We start from the raw sequence: 17,558 nt of genomic DNA, 5'->3' as shown, positions 1-17,558 counted from the left end.
CTCCTGATAAGCCATATGGCCACTCCTCCCCAGCCTCCTAATAATTATTACTTACTGCTCTTCAGTAACCTGTTAAATTTTCTTCTTAATACAACATGATTGTGTCTACATTCAGGATCAAAGCACTAGTTAGTAGAGGCATCAGGACTGGAATTTTTAAAATATAGCTATGCTCTCCAGTATGTTAGTCATGCATTGCTACTGAGCACTTGAACTATGGTTAGTCAAATTGAAATATTCTATAACTACAAAATACATACTAGAGTTGAAAGGCTTAATCCCAGTTGGGTATCCCTCGCACGAAATGCTCAGGACCAGTAGTGCTCAGATTTCCAGGTTTTTCGGGTTCAGGTACATTTGCACAGACTTTACCAATTAAGCACACTTAATCTGAACATCTGAACATCCTCAGAACTAACCTGATCCTCAAAATTTTTTGGTGTTGGAAGATTTCAGATTTCCAAGTTTTCATTAAGCATGGTCCACCTGTGTGACAATGAGGATGAGGTTGTTAAACTGTGCCACTAATGTTCTTTCCATTGATTGCAGTATAATGATAATTCCATGCATTAGATTAAATAAAGTAGAATATTGTAATTAATTTTGGCAGCTTCTTCCTCTAAAACCTATAGCTATTAGAAGATTTCAGTTGTATTTCCCGGGGGCAGTGCTAAACTGTCCCTTTCATCACTGTACTAGTAAGAAGTGAAATGCCAGTAGACTTGACGTAGTGTCTCTTTGGATACTACTGGAACCAATAATTTAGAATCTCTTCTACTGGTTTCAAAAGTTCATTTCTTTAAAAAATGGAACTACTTTCCTTTTAACTTTCCACATTCATTAGGTAGCTACTCTACACAAACCACTATGCAAGACGCTTCTTACTGCAGATATACAACCTAAGTAAATTAGGAAGGACCAGAATCCTAACACAAGCTACCCCATAAAAACGTCTGGGTACTTGGAAGAATTGTGATATCATTCATACACTTGAAGGGAGGGCTGAATGAATGTCAGAGATGAGGCTCCAAAGTCTTACCCTTCCTCTCTCAGTTCTTCCTCTATGTGAGTGTTGGTTCTACTTTTTCTTATCCCTTTCCTCCTGTGAACATAGCTAGAGGTAAGTTTGAAGGCAGATTACAGAGATGTCTTAAGTATGAACTCCAAACAGCACTCTTACTCATTGGCTTGTGTTGATGATGTGGGATTCCTGGTACCAGTCACAGGTGGGATATAGTGATTGATCGAGGTGGTGTTCTGTGCTCAATCATGTAAACAAAAGGTTAGTTAAATCAATTATGAACCCACATTAAAACAAATAATTAAAGGCAGGGAACAGGCACTTCCAAAGCAAAGGGACTAGTTTTGAATTAAAGGAGAAATGCTTAGCAGACAGAGAGGCAGGTTCATGCTGCTTACTTTCTTTCCCCCAGGGGAACAGAAAAATTATGGGCATCTTGGATGAAAGTAAAGACTGTGACACTGGCATTAATGCTTCTAACCAGCAGGAAAACTTTGGTGTTGTTTTTTGGTGTGTGTATGTGTGTTGTATGAGAGTAAATGAACCTCAGACATAAAACTTTCTTTTAAACAGCAGTTCTCAACTTGTGGGTTGTGATCCCTTGGAGGGGGGTGGGGGTCAAACAACCCTTTCACAGGGGTCGACTAAGACCATCATAAAGCAAAGACATTATAATTCATAACAGAAACAAAATTACAGTTATGAAGTAGCAAAAAATTAATTTTTTGATTGGGGATCATCACAACATGAGAAACTGTATTAAAGGTCAACATTGAGAACCACAGCTTTAATTAAACACACTGTTTTTATCCATTATGTCTGTTCAGGAGAGCAACCTGCACATGCAGATGTTTCAACATCGATTGTGATTGACCTCTGCACCACTTCCTTTTGCATAGCCATCACTCAAATGCCAGACAAAAACAACGTGGCAGGGGAAGAGGTTGCTCTCAGTGACTACTTCAGAGGGTCTCAGGTCACTGTGATGGGAAAGGCATGGCTGTAGGATGTGTGGCAGAGGCTTGTCACACAATAGAGCAGGAAACAGAGTGTGGCTAGAACTAGAGGCTGGACAACAACCTGAACAAACACACCTCCCTGATCCTCTCCTGACAGCCAGGCCCCAACTCCTGAGGGTTCCAGAGCCTCCCAAAACGGCACTACTGTCTAGTAGTACCTCACAATACCTCACAACATGAGACTGTTGGGAAAATTTGTATCCAAGTTATAATGATGTCAACCTCTGGAATATCACTGCTAACAATTTATTGAGTCCTAACAATGCAGAACATAGAATTAAAAACAGTTCTGGTCTACCAGACAAACAGCCATATCTTGCTAATATTATCTGAACATGCCCTACAGAGAAATGGAGAGCTTTCCCACTCACTGTCAAAATTCCTCCCCACTGCTAACTTTCTTTCTCCCCCCTCACTCAAAGAAGAAAGGATGAAAGGAAAGAGAAGAGAAGAGAAGAGAAGAGAAGAGAAGAGAAATATTTCTGTTCCTACACAGAAATTATGTTTCCTCTTCGTTTGGCGTTGAATTCCCATTTCCAGCCTCATGCTTTAAAGCTGTCTCCTTCACCTTCCTGCCACTACCGCCAGCATCCATGAACACATAGACTCTTTCCCACAAGAGCCATTTTGGACACAGTTCATTAGGATGGAGAATATTGGGCTTCAGGAGCAGGTGAAACTGCAGAGCCTGAATAGATCTTGGTGTGATGGATAATCCCACCTGTGCCCTGGAAGCCCAGTGCACACGTTGAAATTCATGTATGTATTTGTATTCACTCTATAAAGGAATGTTTTGAATCATGTGTGTGACCATCCTTTATTTCAGGAAAGATAGATAAATCATGGGCTTTTACTATCTTGTTTTCTTTCTGGATACCCAGTTCCATCAGCACAAAGAGATGAGACTTTTCACCCAGGATACTGGAGTCCTGTGTAAGCCACAGGGGCAGAAGCAGTGGGGCTTTGCTCTACATGTCTGAAGCACCAGGAAAATAAGAGACAGTGTGTTGCCTGGGAAGCTCTCATGTGGAGAAAAGGGCAGGGAAGAAGGGTTGCTTACATGACTAGTGTGTACTGCACCCAGTTATCATGTTCCAGGACACCCTTGAGCTGACATTTCCAGTACCTCTCCCTCACGGTGCTCCAGGGAAGTTGCAGCCAGGTGGGCAGGCAGAGGAAGCTGGCGTCGCATCAGTATGCTGAGGCTCTTCTTCAGTAGTGTGGCTAATATCTGAGAAAACTTGGGACTTCTCTTTACATTAATCCTCATGATACAGGATGAAGTTTTCCTGATGTGGGTCACACTGATACTTTCTACAAATCACTGGAAGTTACTTCTCTAATATATGCAGTGTCTTGGGAATGGAGAGAGATCTATAGAGATGTTCCTCAAAGGATGAGTGGTAGTTGGGGAAACATATTTTCCTTCCTGAAAGCTTTCATGTTTAATTAAATCTGTGAATTCAACATTTTTTTTCTCCTTCTTATTTAAATCCCAGCCAACTGGGGCCTTGTCTTTCTGGCCCAGACACCAACCTACATGTCTAGCTTTGCAGGTAATGGTGATTCATTGTTGTAGCCGAGGGAGGGAAGAAAACACCCAGGGAGGGCTTCTTCTCCTTCGCAGAGCACAGAGTATACTTTTTGGAACAGTCAGTAACTTCTAGCTAAAACATTGCCAGGTTTGTTTTAAAGGGACATTCCATAGTTTTGTTTGTATGCGTTTATGATTTTTATGCTTGAAGTTATTCAGAGTAAAGAAAAAAATCAAGTTAATTATTCATACAGGTAACCTATGTGGGCTTGTAATTATTTGCCTAGGCAAAACATCAGTAGCTATGAGATCAGAATATCCAACTCTTTAATTTTAGGCATTAAAATCACCTAGAGCTTTTAGTGGTAAAACCCTTAGTTATTTTTTTTCTGTTGTAACTCTGGTATTTTTCTTATTCTGTGATATATGAGTACTTTTCTACCATGTGTCCCACAATGTTGCCTTGGTGATTTGAGTATCCAGCAATCAAGTAATTTGGTTTTTATCCTGAGGTGAAAGGAAATAATTCAGCATTAAATGACTAATACTTTTATCTCCATAATTAAGCACCAAGCCAAGTAGACCAGATTATTAGTAAATTCCAAAATATTGGGCAAGGAATTCAGGATTCAGAGTCCTCTGCCTTTACTACCTCCCAGCCTTTGGACACGCTGTTCCACGGCCGACACCTCCTTGCCCACTCCCTTCCTCTGATGATGCCCCTCATCACTTCTCAGTTTACTATCACGTCCTAGATACTGCCTGGTCTGTTTAGTTCTCATGACATACTCTCATTTTTCTTACAAAAACATTGTAATTCATTAGATCTGATCTGTGTTGGGGCAGTTACTGTGGAGTAAGTGTGGCTACAGCGTCACGAGCTCACACTTTGCAAAGACTCTGTTGATATGAATGAACTCACGTAACTGATATTCTGTTTCACCTTGGTGCAGGTCAGAAGTGGAAGATAATTCCCACTTAGAACCTCCATAAACCTTAGAAGTTAAAGAGTACAACCTCTGTCTCCAGACCAGGGCTATCACTGAACGGTCAAGCTTCCCTCCCATTATGCATGTTGATAACCTCTGTAAGTATATCTTGCTGCTTCAACACTGCTTCTAATACAGACTCAGGAAACTGTCATTATACATAGGTGTTCGTGATGGCCCCATGACCCTCCTCTGAGTCGCTCTCTGTGTGTTGCCTCCCACCATGAGTGCTGAGTTAAGAATGATCTCTGCTCACTTCCTAGATTTCTATTTGGTTTCAAGATTAGGCAATTTCATTGGTTAATCTTGATTATCAATCGGATCAGATTCATGGATGCCTTGGAGATTAGTGAAGTGTGTTTCTGGGGGGTGTCTGAGAGCGTCCAGAGAAAATTAAGGGAAAACTATTTGCCATGAATGTGGGGAATTGTAGTTTTGTGAGTAGTTCCATTGCAACATTTAGGGATATTAAAAACTAAACACAGAAGAGAGAGAGAGAGAGAGAGAGACAGAGAGACAGAGAGAGACAGAGAGACAGAGAGAGACAGAGAGAGACAGAGAGACAGAGAGAGACAAAGAGAGACAGAGAGAGACAGAGAGAGACAGAGAGAGACAACGAGACAGAGAGACAGAGACATCCAAATCATGCAAGCATATAATCATTCAATCTTTGTCTCTATCTCTGTCTCTCTCCTGTGACTCTGTCTCTGTTTATCGCTGTTTGTCTCTGTCTCTGTCCTGTCCCTCTGTCAGTCTGTCTGTTTCTCTTTTCTCTCTCTATGGGTATGTGTCTGTCTGTCTGTCTCTCTCACTGTGTCTGTCTCTGTTTGCCTCTCTCTCTCTGTCTCTCTCTCTCTGTCTCTGTCTCTCTCTGTCTCTCTCTCTCTCTCTCTCTCTCTGCCTCTTCATATGAAACCTCTAAAACTGTGGGACAAAATGAATCTTTTCTTTCTTAAGTTACTCTGAACTGCCCTTATGGAAAACAAAGATTTTTTTAACCTGTTCTCACTGTCATTCCCAGCATGTAAGTAGCAAATGAATCTATCCTTGGATTAAGTTAAATTAGAATTTTTGCTTTTGAATAACACTGGTCAAGTTGCTGACTTGAGTATCATTCAAAACAAACAAACAAAAACATTCAATGAATTTTGTCTTGGGATTAAGATAGAATTTTCAACAATTTCTGAAGTGGTCTTAAATATGCCTCTGCTATTTTGTACATCATAGTTTTAAGAAACCTGCTCAGTGTAAATAATCCCCAAATCAACATTGTTCAACTCTGAAAACTGCTGAGGCTCTACACCTTATACTACCAAACATTCATGGAAATTATATGTATATAAAACAATTGTCTTTAAGTAAATGTATAGTTATAATCATCAAATGTTTAGTTTGAAGATCATACACACACACACACACACACACACACAAAGGATAATATAGAAAGTTCTCATGTATAAAGGGGTGATAAGCAGAAATGTTTAAGAAGTTCCATTTTGAGAATATGTTTTAGCCAAATCCGGCTGTCATGTTCGAAAATATAGGAGGTATTGGAGCTGTCCTTTTATCTCGCTGCTATGACAACCTACCCAACCAAACAACTCAATAAAGAGGTTTTTTTTTTACTCTCAGTTGGAGGGTACTGTCCTCTTTTACCATGAGGTCATTGTAGCCTGAGCCTGAGGCAGCTGGTCACACTGTGTTACACTGTTAGGAAGCAAAAAGTGATGACTGCTTAGTTTCCTTCACCCTTTTACTTAGTCCATCATCCCAGTCCATGGAATGGTGTCATCCGGAGTGAGAGAGGCTTCCTACCTTGTATAACCTAATTTAAACAATCCACCACAGGCTTGCCTAGTACTTTATCTCCTAGATCAGTGGTTCTCAACCTTCCTAATACCATGACCCTTTAATATAGTTCCTCATGTTTTGGTGACCTCTGACCATGAAGTTATTTTTGTTGCTACTTCATAACAATAATTTTACTACTCTTGGGAATAGTAATGTAAATATCCATGTCTTCCAATGGGACTAGGAATCGTGACCCTAGGTGGAGAAACACTCTTCTAGATGATTCTAGAGCCTTTCAAGCTGACAGCACAGATGAACTGGTTGTATGGAGAGTTCCATGTAGAGAGAAGCTGAGGCCTTCACTACTAGGCAGGGACAGGTTCCTCCAGCCCCTAACAGTAGCCTCAAAGCCTCGAGCTCATGGTTTCAGGAAGAAATCAAAATATTATACTAGATATAATTTTCAATATGTCAATATGTTAAGTCAATAGCCTCTTCAGAAAACTTCCGGAAACAAATATGGAAATGTGCCTTAATGGGACAGCACTTGGCTAGCAAGTTTAAGGCCTTGAGTCCCATACTCAGGAGCAGGAAAAATGGGGAGGCATTTTGTGGGAACTGAGAAATTAGCTCAGTGGGCGAATGATTACCCAGCAGGTTCGAGGCTTTGGAGTCTACCCCAGCCCTTGGGTGGTATGAACAATAATAATGCTAACAAAGATAGAAGTTTATTTTCATTTGTGTAATATTGATTGAAAACTCAAACTTTGAATGCTCTTCACAACTTAACTAATGCAATGAATTCTTTTCAATTAAAATCAATTTTGGGGGTCAAACAATAGTCTCAGTAACCTCAATCTCACCAGCAAGCTGGTCTTTATATTTTTCATAATTAATTCCTAGTTCCCAGAATATTTCAGTCAATGGTGCCTTTGTATCCCACACCTGCAACTCGGCTTTTTGCTTTATAAGCAATGGTTTCTGGGAGCATTATCCCTCTGTATTGGAGAACTTCAATTAAATTGTAATGTGTATTATGAAGCTTATGAAATTTTTGTTCTCCATGCGGGTTATTTCAACATACTTAGTATTAGTCTTCTCTCCTTCTTCTTACCTGCTCTTGGCATAAAGAACATGTGTGTGTGTGTGTGTGTGTGTGTGTGTGTGTGTGTTGCTGCTTCTCACGACCTCATCTCCTGTCACAGAGCACTTGTCCCTCTTTTGGTTTCCATTTTCTATTTTGACAAGTTGTTTTGTGCTGTTGATTTTTGTTGTTGTTGTTTGTTTGTTTCATTTAGGTTGACTTTGGTTGAGGTCGTCTGATCCTTTGCAGTCACAAGCCTGGGTTAGACTGCACATTATACCCTACACTTCAAGGCCGGAGTGGTTTGATTTGTTCTTTTTATACTTTTCCATTTCCTTTATTAAAAATAAAATATCATTATAAAGATAATAAATCTCAAATGATACACAAGTATATAAGGCAGATAAAAGTCACTTCTGTGATGAACAGTTTTGTCTCTATATCTTTCAAAGTTTTTATGTTTGTGTTTTCTTTGTATAAGTAAACATATACTCATAAGAAAAATTTTGTTTGTATAAACAAGATCATTTAAAAGCATCCTGTAACTTAAAAGATCTCAGTAATATAAAGATATTTACTTAACAGCAGTAACTTCTATTTACTGAGATATTCAAATGCAAGATTATCTTCTAATTCTTAGAAACAGTACTATGTGAAGACTGCTGTTAGTGTGTCTGCTTTAAAGATAATGGTGGGGTCTTGGAGAAGTTAAGTGTCTGGTCTGGTGCCATATAAGTAGTACAAGTTGAGTTGGGTTTCAGTCTTCAGAAGCTGTACAGCAGAACTCATCTGCCATCCTTCTCACTCTCCAGAACTGGGTCTCTTTGGAGCCATTCCCAATTCCCTCTGACTTTTGCTACACTCATACTTTTCTGCCCTAAAATGGGTATTCTTTTTAAAAATTAATTATTTTACATATTTACATCCCAAATGTTGCCCTCCCTTCCAGTCTCCCCTCCCAGAGTTCCCGACCCTTTCCCTCTAAGAGGGTGCCTCCCCCCAGGCATCGCCCTTCTCTGGGGCAGCAAATTTTTACAGGCACATACTCTCCTACTGGAGCCAGTCAAGGCAGTCAGTCCTCTACTAGATATGTGCAGGGGGCCTTAGACCAGCCAGTGCATGCTCTTTTGTCGGTGGGTTAGGCTCCTGGGGCTCCCAGAGGTTCAGGTAAGTCGGCACTGTTGATCTAATGGGTATTCTGCTGAGCACAGTCCAACCACATACCTTTGCTGGTTACGGTTTTGCTATATTATGGCCTTTGAGTCCTTTCTCTCAAGGTATGTTTTGAACTCTTAAATGGTCAGAAGGTAGTAGTGCTGAGGACTTTATACAGTATGGAAGTCTTATTTATAAATTTTGCTGGACCTTATATCTCTTAGAAATAAAAACACCTGAAGGGCAATGGTTCCTTCTTTTTCTTTCTTACTCTGATTTACACTACTCATGTGTGTCTCAGTTCATTCATGGTCTCTGATGAATGTTCCCAGCAATGCTTTGGACTTGTATCCCATGGCTTTAAGTTTTGTTCTTGAGAAAGAAGAGAACCTACTTGCTCTGTGTCCTGGAATTAGGAAGGGGGATGGGAGGAAACTTAGGAGCATAAAGAGTTGAGGCTACTGCTCTTGGTTTACAAACTAGGAAGCCAGCATGAGTCTCTAAATCTACACTGTGTCAGAACCCAGTCCACTCCCACATGTGACACAGTAATTATGCAGGGAAAAGCACTTTTTCTGAGACCTAAGCCCTCAGATAGAAGGTAGGCTTCTTGCTTTGTTCTTGGTATGGAGTAGTATACAGTTTTCCTTTTCTGGGATGAAAAGACCATCACGATTTGAGGAATTGGTGGCTTCTCAACTGGCTTGGTGGCAGAGAACTCTAGGAGTTTTTACAGAACAGATTTCTCTGAAGCTTGTGAAGCGCCAAGTCTCTGATGAACTCTTTATCTGGAACTTACCAAGCAGTCTTCATAAAGTAACATTAATCACACATCGTGCACAGGTAACCATGCAGTGTTGTTATGGTAACTATGCAGTGTTGTTATAGAAGACGTTAAAACAGGCTTACTAAGCAGGAGGAGTTGACACTGGAGGAGAAAATAGACATGATTCAGAAGGCGAGCGACAATAGGCTACTACTGGCTCTCTACAGTTATTCCCAGAGCCAAAGGGAAACACTTCTAAGTTTGACTTGTTGATGTCTGAAACATGTTGCAGTAAGTGTCATAAGGCCAAGTTAGGGATTCCTTTTAAGACTGGGCTCAGCTCTGTTCCTTGTTAGCTGAAATGAGAACCTTATATAACTGACTTACTTCTATAGTCTCAGTTTTTCCACACTTTCTCTTTGACTATTTTTTTTTGCAATGATGGATTCTTACGAAGATATCTAAAATAAAAAATAAAAATTGCAAGTTTAAACTGTCCAGGCAAATGAGTGAAAACTATTACTAGAGAAATATGACCCGAACCAAGAATAAGGCAGATATGTATGATTTTTAATATTTTAAATATCTTATTGACTTTGAAGTCCATTTCTCCTTCTGCCTTTTCTTTTCATGCTGACTCGGCTATGGTTCTATGTGAGTGTCATAAGCTCTAGTGTATGGCTGTCTTGTTATTAGGTTCTATACTATCTTAATTTTACTAATTTTAAGATAATACTTTATGTGTATGAGTTTTTGCCTGAAAATGTGCCTGTGCTCCACATGCATGCCTGTTGCTTTCAGTGGCCCAAGGAGGGCATCAGATTCCCTAGGACTGCAATTATAAGCAGCTGCGAGCTGTTGTGTGGGTTCCAGGAATCAAACCCAGGCCCTCTGGAAGAGCAACACGTGTTTTGATCTCCTGCACAATCCCTCCAGCATTGTTTCCTTATTTTTAAAACCTGAATTACAAAAGCCAGACATAATAGTGTAGCTCTAGTGTTGGAGATGGGTAAGGTAGAGACGGGTCCTGGAGCTCATTGACTACTGAGATTAGATTAATGCAATTGATGAACTGCAAGATCAGAGAGAAGCCTTCTGTCAAAATCTAAGATAGAAGGTACACACACACACACACACACACACACACACACACACACACAGGTGCACACTTACACATGTACACATGCACACATGAGCATATGCACATACTACACACACACACACCAAAACCTTCATTTGCAATAATATGGCTGTTATATTACTAGAGGCTAAAGTGGGATACTCTGCTTGGTTGTTTTTGTTCTGTCTTTGGGAAAATAATTTAATGGCTATGAGGTTCAGTTTTCTCTTTCATTAAATAAACATGTGCATGAGGCATATAGAACAACAAATAGGATCAAAAAGTGAAAATCCTCTCATCATACAAAAGCCTAAACCCTAAATATATAGAACAAAGAAAGGATATTGAAAGCTTCAAGAAAGAGTGAGTCACGTATAAAGGTCCATCAGAATAACAACTGATTTTTCAATAGAGACTAGAAAGCCAGAGAGCTTACACTGATGTTCTACAAGTTACAAAAGACCATAAATGCCAGCCTACACTTCCCTATGCAAAACTATGTCATAAAAGAAAGAAAAAGGAAATCTTTCCCCCATAAAAACAGATTTGAGGAATTTATGATCACTAAGCGAAGTCTACAGTGGCTACTGGAAAAAATACTTCACTATGAAGAGGTTAATAGTTTCTAGCACCTACATAGTAGCCTACAAATGTCTATAACTCCCGTTCCCTGGTTCTGATGCCCTCTACTGAATTTCAAGGACACCAGGTAGGCACATCTCTCTCTCTCACACACATACACACACGCACACAGAAGAAGAAGAAGAAGAAGAAGAAGAAGAAGAAGGAGAAGGAGAAGGAGAAGGAGAAGGAGAAGGAGAAGGAGAAGGAGAAGGAGAAGGAGAAGGAGAAGGAGAAGGAGAAGGAGAAGGAGAAGGAGAAGGAGAAGGAGAAGGAGAAGGAGAAGGAGAAGGAGAAGGAGAAGAAGAAGAAGAAGAAGAAGAAGAAGAAGAAGAAGAAGAAGAAGAAGAAGAAGAGAGAGAGAATCACACAGTTCCTTATAACAGTTCATTATCAAAAGCAATGAGGATAGGAAGGCACACAAGGAAAGAACCTGGAGGGAGGAACGGATGCAGAGGCCCATGGAGGACTGCCACTTCCTGGGTTGTTCATCCTGACCTGTTCAGCCTGTTTTGTTATAGAACCTGGGACTACTAGGCATTTATATCATCCACAATGGGCTGGGTCCTCCATCAACCACTGATAAGAATTCCTTAAAGGCTTGCCTACAAGTGGATCATGTGGAGGTATTTTATTAATCAGACTTCCCTCCTCTTGGATGACTTTAGCTTGTGTCAAGTTGATATCAAACTATCCAGCACACCAGTGTCTTCTTCTTCAATTGCTCTCCTCCCTAGTTTTTGAAACAGTGCTGAACTAAAATTGGAGTCCCACTAGACTGTCTAGGTAGGAAGCTCCAGGGATCTCCCTGTCTCCACTCTACCCATCCCAGAACTGGGGTAAAGAGATACATAAAATAAACGAAAATAAATATTTTTAAAAAGATTTCCACAACAAATTCATTATAAAATGAGATCTAAAAACTCATCACAACAAAATAACAAGATTTAATAACATTATTCAATAATAATTCTCTAATGTCAACTGTATCATTTCCCCAATAAAGAGAAACCGACTAACAGATTGATTAGAAACCAGTACCCATCTTTTTGTTGCCTCCGACAAACACATCTCACCATCAAAAACTGATATTGCCTCACGATTAAAAAGAGAGAGAAAGTTGGTGCATGAAACTAAGAAAAAAAAGCAGGCACAGCTATTCCAACATCCAACAAAATATATTTCAAATAACAACTAGTTAAAAGAGATATAGAGGCTCAGTAAAGAGAAATCTACCAACAGTATGTTTCAATCCTAAGCATGTATGCTCCAAACACAAATGCACCCAGATTTATAAAAGAAATGCTATTATATCTAAAACTGAAAGTTAAACACAACACGGTGATAGTGAGTGACCTCACTACTTTATTCTTACCAATGAAAAGGTCATCTGGAAAAAAACTAAGCAGAGAAACTCTGGAGTTAAATTATACCATAAATCAAATAGATCTAACAGATATCTACAGAAATTTCCAGCCAAGCACTAAAGAATACAGGATATTCTCGGCAGGAGCCCCTGGAACTTTTTCCAAAATTAACCACTTATTAGGATATAAAGTGAGTCTAAACAAATATAGGAAAATTGAAATCATATCCTGCATTCTGTCTGAACAATGGCATAAAGCTAGACATCTACAACAATAGCAGCTGCAGAGAGTACACAAACTCATGGAAACTAAGCAACATACACCAAATGCTAATAGAGTAAAGAAAGAAATCAAGAAGGAAGTTTAAAAATTCCTAGAATTGAATGAAAAAATATAAATATACGTATTATGATGGTATATAATATTATATATTATAAAATATAATAAATATATAAATAAAATAAATAATAAACATACATGTTTATGTAATGTATAAAAATCAATATATAAAAACATATAAAAGTAGTATATACAAATATATATTCCTACATGTATATGGAAGTAAATTTTATCAAGTAAGTGGAAAACATATAATAAAAGCTTTTAGACAGTGAATAAAAAGAAAACTTAAGAGACCAAATGATAGAAAGACGTCTGGATTTATAGACTATTGTGAAAATGATCATCTTACTCCAAAAGGTTTATAGATTTAATGCAATTCTCATCAAAATTTAAATGCATATCTTCACAGAAATTGAAAAACTTATCATAAATTTCAAATGGAAACACAAAATACCAAGGGTAGTAATAAGCTATTTCTCTGTGGATGAAATGGGCCAATCCAAGCCAGATTATATTATATTAAATGTGGGTTGATTAGAAATTTGCTCTCCAATGAGTTCACTGGCCTCAAGGACAGATTCCAGGAAAGTCACCATAGGGAGAGGGATGCGGGAGACTGGCCCCAAGGACTGTAGCCAGGGATGTAGCCATGGGAAGGGAGAGAAAGGGGAGGGGAAAGAGGGAAAAGTGTGTGCAGAGAAAGAAGAGAAGGAGAGAGGAAAGGGGAGCAGGAAAGAGAGAAGAAAGCAGAATGTCTGGATTATATCTGGAAGAGGCTCTGAGGGAAGCCAAGCCCTGGTCTGAAAAGTACTGGGTTAGGGCAGGGTATGCCAGGTAGGGACTGAGAGATGCTGGGAAAACCTGGAGGCCAGGTCTACTTTGATATGTAAAATATGCAACTCAGCCCCTAGTCTCAGGGTCTGAAACCAAACAGGTATCCAAAACTGTCCTTAGCAAATAAATTGTTGGAGGGATCATTACCTTAGATTTCCAACTGTAGTTCAGAGATATAGTAGTAAAATCAGCATGGTACTGGGATAAAAACATACTTCCTGAGCAGTGGAATATAACTGAGGACACACATAGAAGGCCACGCTTCTAAAGCAACCTGATTTTTGACAAATAAACCGACAACACACAGTGTAGAGCAGACGTCATCTGCAACAAACAGTGCTGTTTAAACTGGAGAGCACCATGAGAGGAGAAGTCAGGTCTTTATCGCTCATTCTGCACAAAGCCCAACTCCACATTCAAGGACCTCAACATAAGACCTGATACTCTGAAGCTAGCAGAGGAGAATGGAGGAAATATACTTCAACCACGGGCACAGGAAAGGACTTTTGGAACAGGACCCTGATACACAGGCATTAAGACCAACAATGAATGGGACCTCATGAAACTAAAAAAGCCTCTATTTGACAAAGTACAGCAATATGTGAGTGAAGAGGCAGCCTCCAGAAGAAGAAACAAGCCCAGCATGAATGTGAATGTGGATATGGAGTCCTGACCTAGCTGGGGAGCTGCTGCCGGGGGTGGGGTGGGGGGGGGGAGTTAGTTTTCTTTAGTAGCATGGCCTCTGGTAGGTTGACTACATGCCTAAGACATATACAGACAGCACAAATTGGACTTGATGGGAAAACAGGGGGTAAATATGATCAAAATATAATTATGAAATTCTCAAGTGATTAACAAACATTTACAAAAAGGACATTCAATGGCCATAGTACCATACCTCACAGCTTAAGTGTCTGTCAGTGAGAGAGACTTACTAGTGTGACTCAGTGATTCTTAACCTTCCTAATCTGTGACCCTTTGATACTGTTTTCTATGTTGTGGTGAGCCCTCCAACCCTAAAATCATTTTCGTTGCACTTCATAACAGTAATTCTGCTATCCTTATGAATCATAACATAAATATCTGTGTTTTCTGGTGGTCTTACATGACCTCTGTGAAAGGGTCATTTGCCCTCTGAGAGGTTGAGAGCCACAGGTTGAGAACAGCAGCTCTAGTTATTCCTATTTAACCACCAAAGAAAAGGCTATCATATAAAATGTGGGAGGCTTGGTTCAGTTTAATTTTCAGTTTCAGATAATTAGTGAAAGAGTTTTATAGTAAGTTTTTATTTTTGTAATTTTTCTGAAAATCAAGCCTTATTTCTGTGGTTTAAGTGTGGCCCCAGAAGTCCTAGTGTTGGATACTCTGTCCCAAATTCATCTATTAATGATATTTGGAGATGAGGCATTTGGGAAGTAATTAGAATACAATCAAGTCAAGAATGGTGACATTAATTGTTTTATAGGAAGAGGAAGAGTTCTCAAGAGAGAGAGAGATGGGTAAGATAGTCTGTGTTGAAGCCTGGTGTGTAATCTGAGTTTAATCCCTGGCACCCATGTCCTAGAAGGGAAGAACCAACCCCTTCAAGTTGCCTTGTGACCTTCCTGCACTCGTATGACACACCCTTCTCCAAAAGACAAATTAAAGAAGAGAGAGAGACCAGAGCTGGCCTGCTTCCTCTGTCTCAGCAGGGGACACCTTACGTGATTTTCTGATGGAGCAAATAGCCCCCAGTAGACGCTGAGAAGATGCCAGAACCATGCCTAGTTTCCCAAGCTCCAGGAAGCTGAACCATTATAAACCGCCATTCTTAGACATCACCTGGACCCAGTTCTTTTAAAATAACAACTCAAGATAGACTAACCATGAGTACCTGAGACCTGAGACACTATTGAGTGGGAGAAGTGGTTAAAACACGACACTTAACGGGTCTCTAATAGACCCGTTTATAGTTTAGAGTAGTTATAGTTATAGTTTATAGTAGTTATATATATATAGTTATAGTTTATAGTAGTCTATAAAGTAGGGGACCATTACCTGAAGTTCATTATATTGATAAGAACACCCAAATATTTCCAAACATATGATCTCCTTCATTCTTCTCCTCAGCTTCTGAGGGGGCAGGGCTGGCATCTTTGTATCCTTGGCAGAGGGAGGAATTTAGGATCCAGGAAGATGAGGCCACTTAGTCCAAGTCACCTTGCACAACAAAGAGGAGTGGGTATGACCCACAAGCTTGGTTCCATGGTTAAAGCCCATGTTTATCTTCTGACCCGTGGCACTTCCTTCCTTGTAAATATATCCTTGCATTAGAACTTCCAGCATGGCCTGATTTAGCTTTTATTAAATTAAGATCAGCATTCACATCCAAAGACAACTGGGGTGTTCTTTGTTATAGAAAATCCCATCTATGTTGAATTTTTTCATCCATATTTATCTATAAGATAATTAAAACAAATAGTCTACAAATCCTGGGGAGAGATCAGAAAAACAAGTCTCATTGTTATTTTTTCACTATAAGTACAGTGAGCTAGTGCCATAATTGGTAGCAAATGTTCTGTAGCCTGTTCTATTTCACCATGCTAACAGTAATGCAAAGGCCATTGCACCTCGGAAGTCTTTAAGACTCAGAGCTACCATTGCCTTCATGCTGTTACAATAATTTAAAACTTCAGTCGCACTCCAAATGGTCATTTGGAAGCCAATTGAATCCTTGTGCTGTGTGTCTCTGGATTATCACTAGTAGACCATCTGCCCATCTTTGACTATCTTTCTACTTAAAAAAAAAGAAAAAGAAAGAAAGACAAAAGAAACAAGAGATGTTTATGGAAAATGCTGCTTTTGGAGACAGTAGACGGAAAGTGCTTTGAAAGACCAGGCAGGCATCCAAGCTGACCTCAGGCCAAAGTCTTTATGAAAGCTGATGGTCTCCAGCCCACTGGTACAGGACAGTGTGGGAGAAACTGACAATGGGTGGGTGTCATGAGAATTTCCATCCTTCTGAGTACCTGCTACTGAGGAAGAAGCCTGGAGGCAGGGGGATTAGTGAGAGGCAGCAACCTCATGCCTCTGCAGAAGCACTAGAGGCTCAGCACCCACAGGACATATAAGATCAGCAAGGAAAGAAAGCGTTTACATGCGTAGATCAATACAATTATTCATTCAAAAAATAATGAAAGAGAGTGACAAAAGAGGGGAGAGGAGGATAAAACGAGGAGGAAGAAGGAGAAAGAGGAAAAGAAAGGACGGAATGAGGGAGGAGGAAGAAGAAGGAAAAGAAGAAGAGGAAGAAGAGGAGGAGGAAGAGGAAAAGGAAGAAGAGGAAAAGGAGGAAGGAGCAGGAGAAGGAAAGATTAAGGAAGGGAGGGAGGGAGGAGAAGAAGAAGAGGAAGAAGAGGAAGAAGAGGAAGAAGGAGAGAAGGAGGAGGAGGAGCGGGAGGAGGAGAAAAAGAGGACGAATACTGACAGGATAGAATACACAAATTGCAATGCTTCTTTTTAAGTGGCTAGTCAAAATGATCCCACTTGTAAGCACAGAATCTCAGCTGAACTCAGTGTAAGTGAAAACTAGAAGGGTCCCACTGGATTATGTACAGAAGGGACTGTTAATAACCCCAGATGGGGCAAGCATCGGGGCTTTAAAGTGCCTCCGGGCCTGCTCACATCCTACCCTACTCCTAGAAAATTGGCATTTGCTCCCTTCTCTGTTCTCCACACTTACTAAGCCTGCCCTCTGGAGCCCAGGAAAGGAGAGCATCTTTCAGTAACTTCAACAGAAGCCCCGTCCCATGCAAACGATTTGTTCCCCAGGGTTTTCAGATTCACTGCCCCACCCTAAGTTAGAGTCAGCTCTATCCAGTCCAAGTAGATCGAGTGGGATTACAAAACAGTCTAGAGACCTGGCATTCTCAAGTA

The 17,558-nt window shown here is 40.0% G+C and overlaps 1 long non-coding RNA gene across 3 annotated transcripts in view; it reads right to left on the bottom strand.

Annotated features, from left to right (window-relative positions):
- Gm38863 overlaps positions 1–17,558 on the bottom strand; it is a 44,865-nt gene that overhangs the window by 21,363 nt on the left and 5,944 nt on the right. For 2 of the 3 annotated variants that reach the window (XR_869274.2, XR_869277.2), the window contains one exon: positions 15,681–16,114. This is a non-coding gene — a long non-coding RNA (predicted gene, 38863). The remainder of the gene's footprint in view (positions 1–15,680; positions 16,115–17,558) is intronic. The other variant, XR_869276.2, reaches the window with a different exon arrangement.

This window comes from Mus musculus, chromosome 6 (assembly GCF_000001635.26).
Source record: "Mus musculus strain C57BL/6J chromosome 6, GRCm38.p6 C57BL/6J".
NCBI lineage: Eukaryota > Metazoa > Chordata > Mammalia > Rodentia > Muridae > Mus > Mus musculus.
This window is presented reverse-complemented; position numbering and strand designations above follow the sequence as displayed.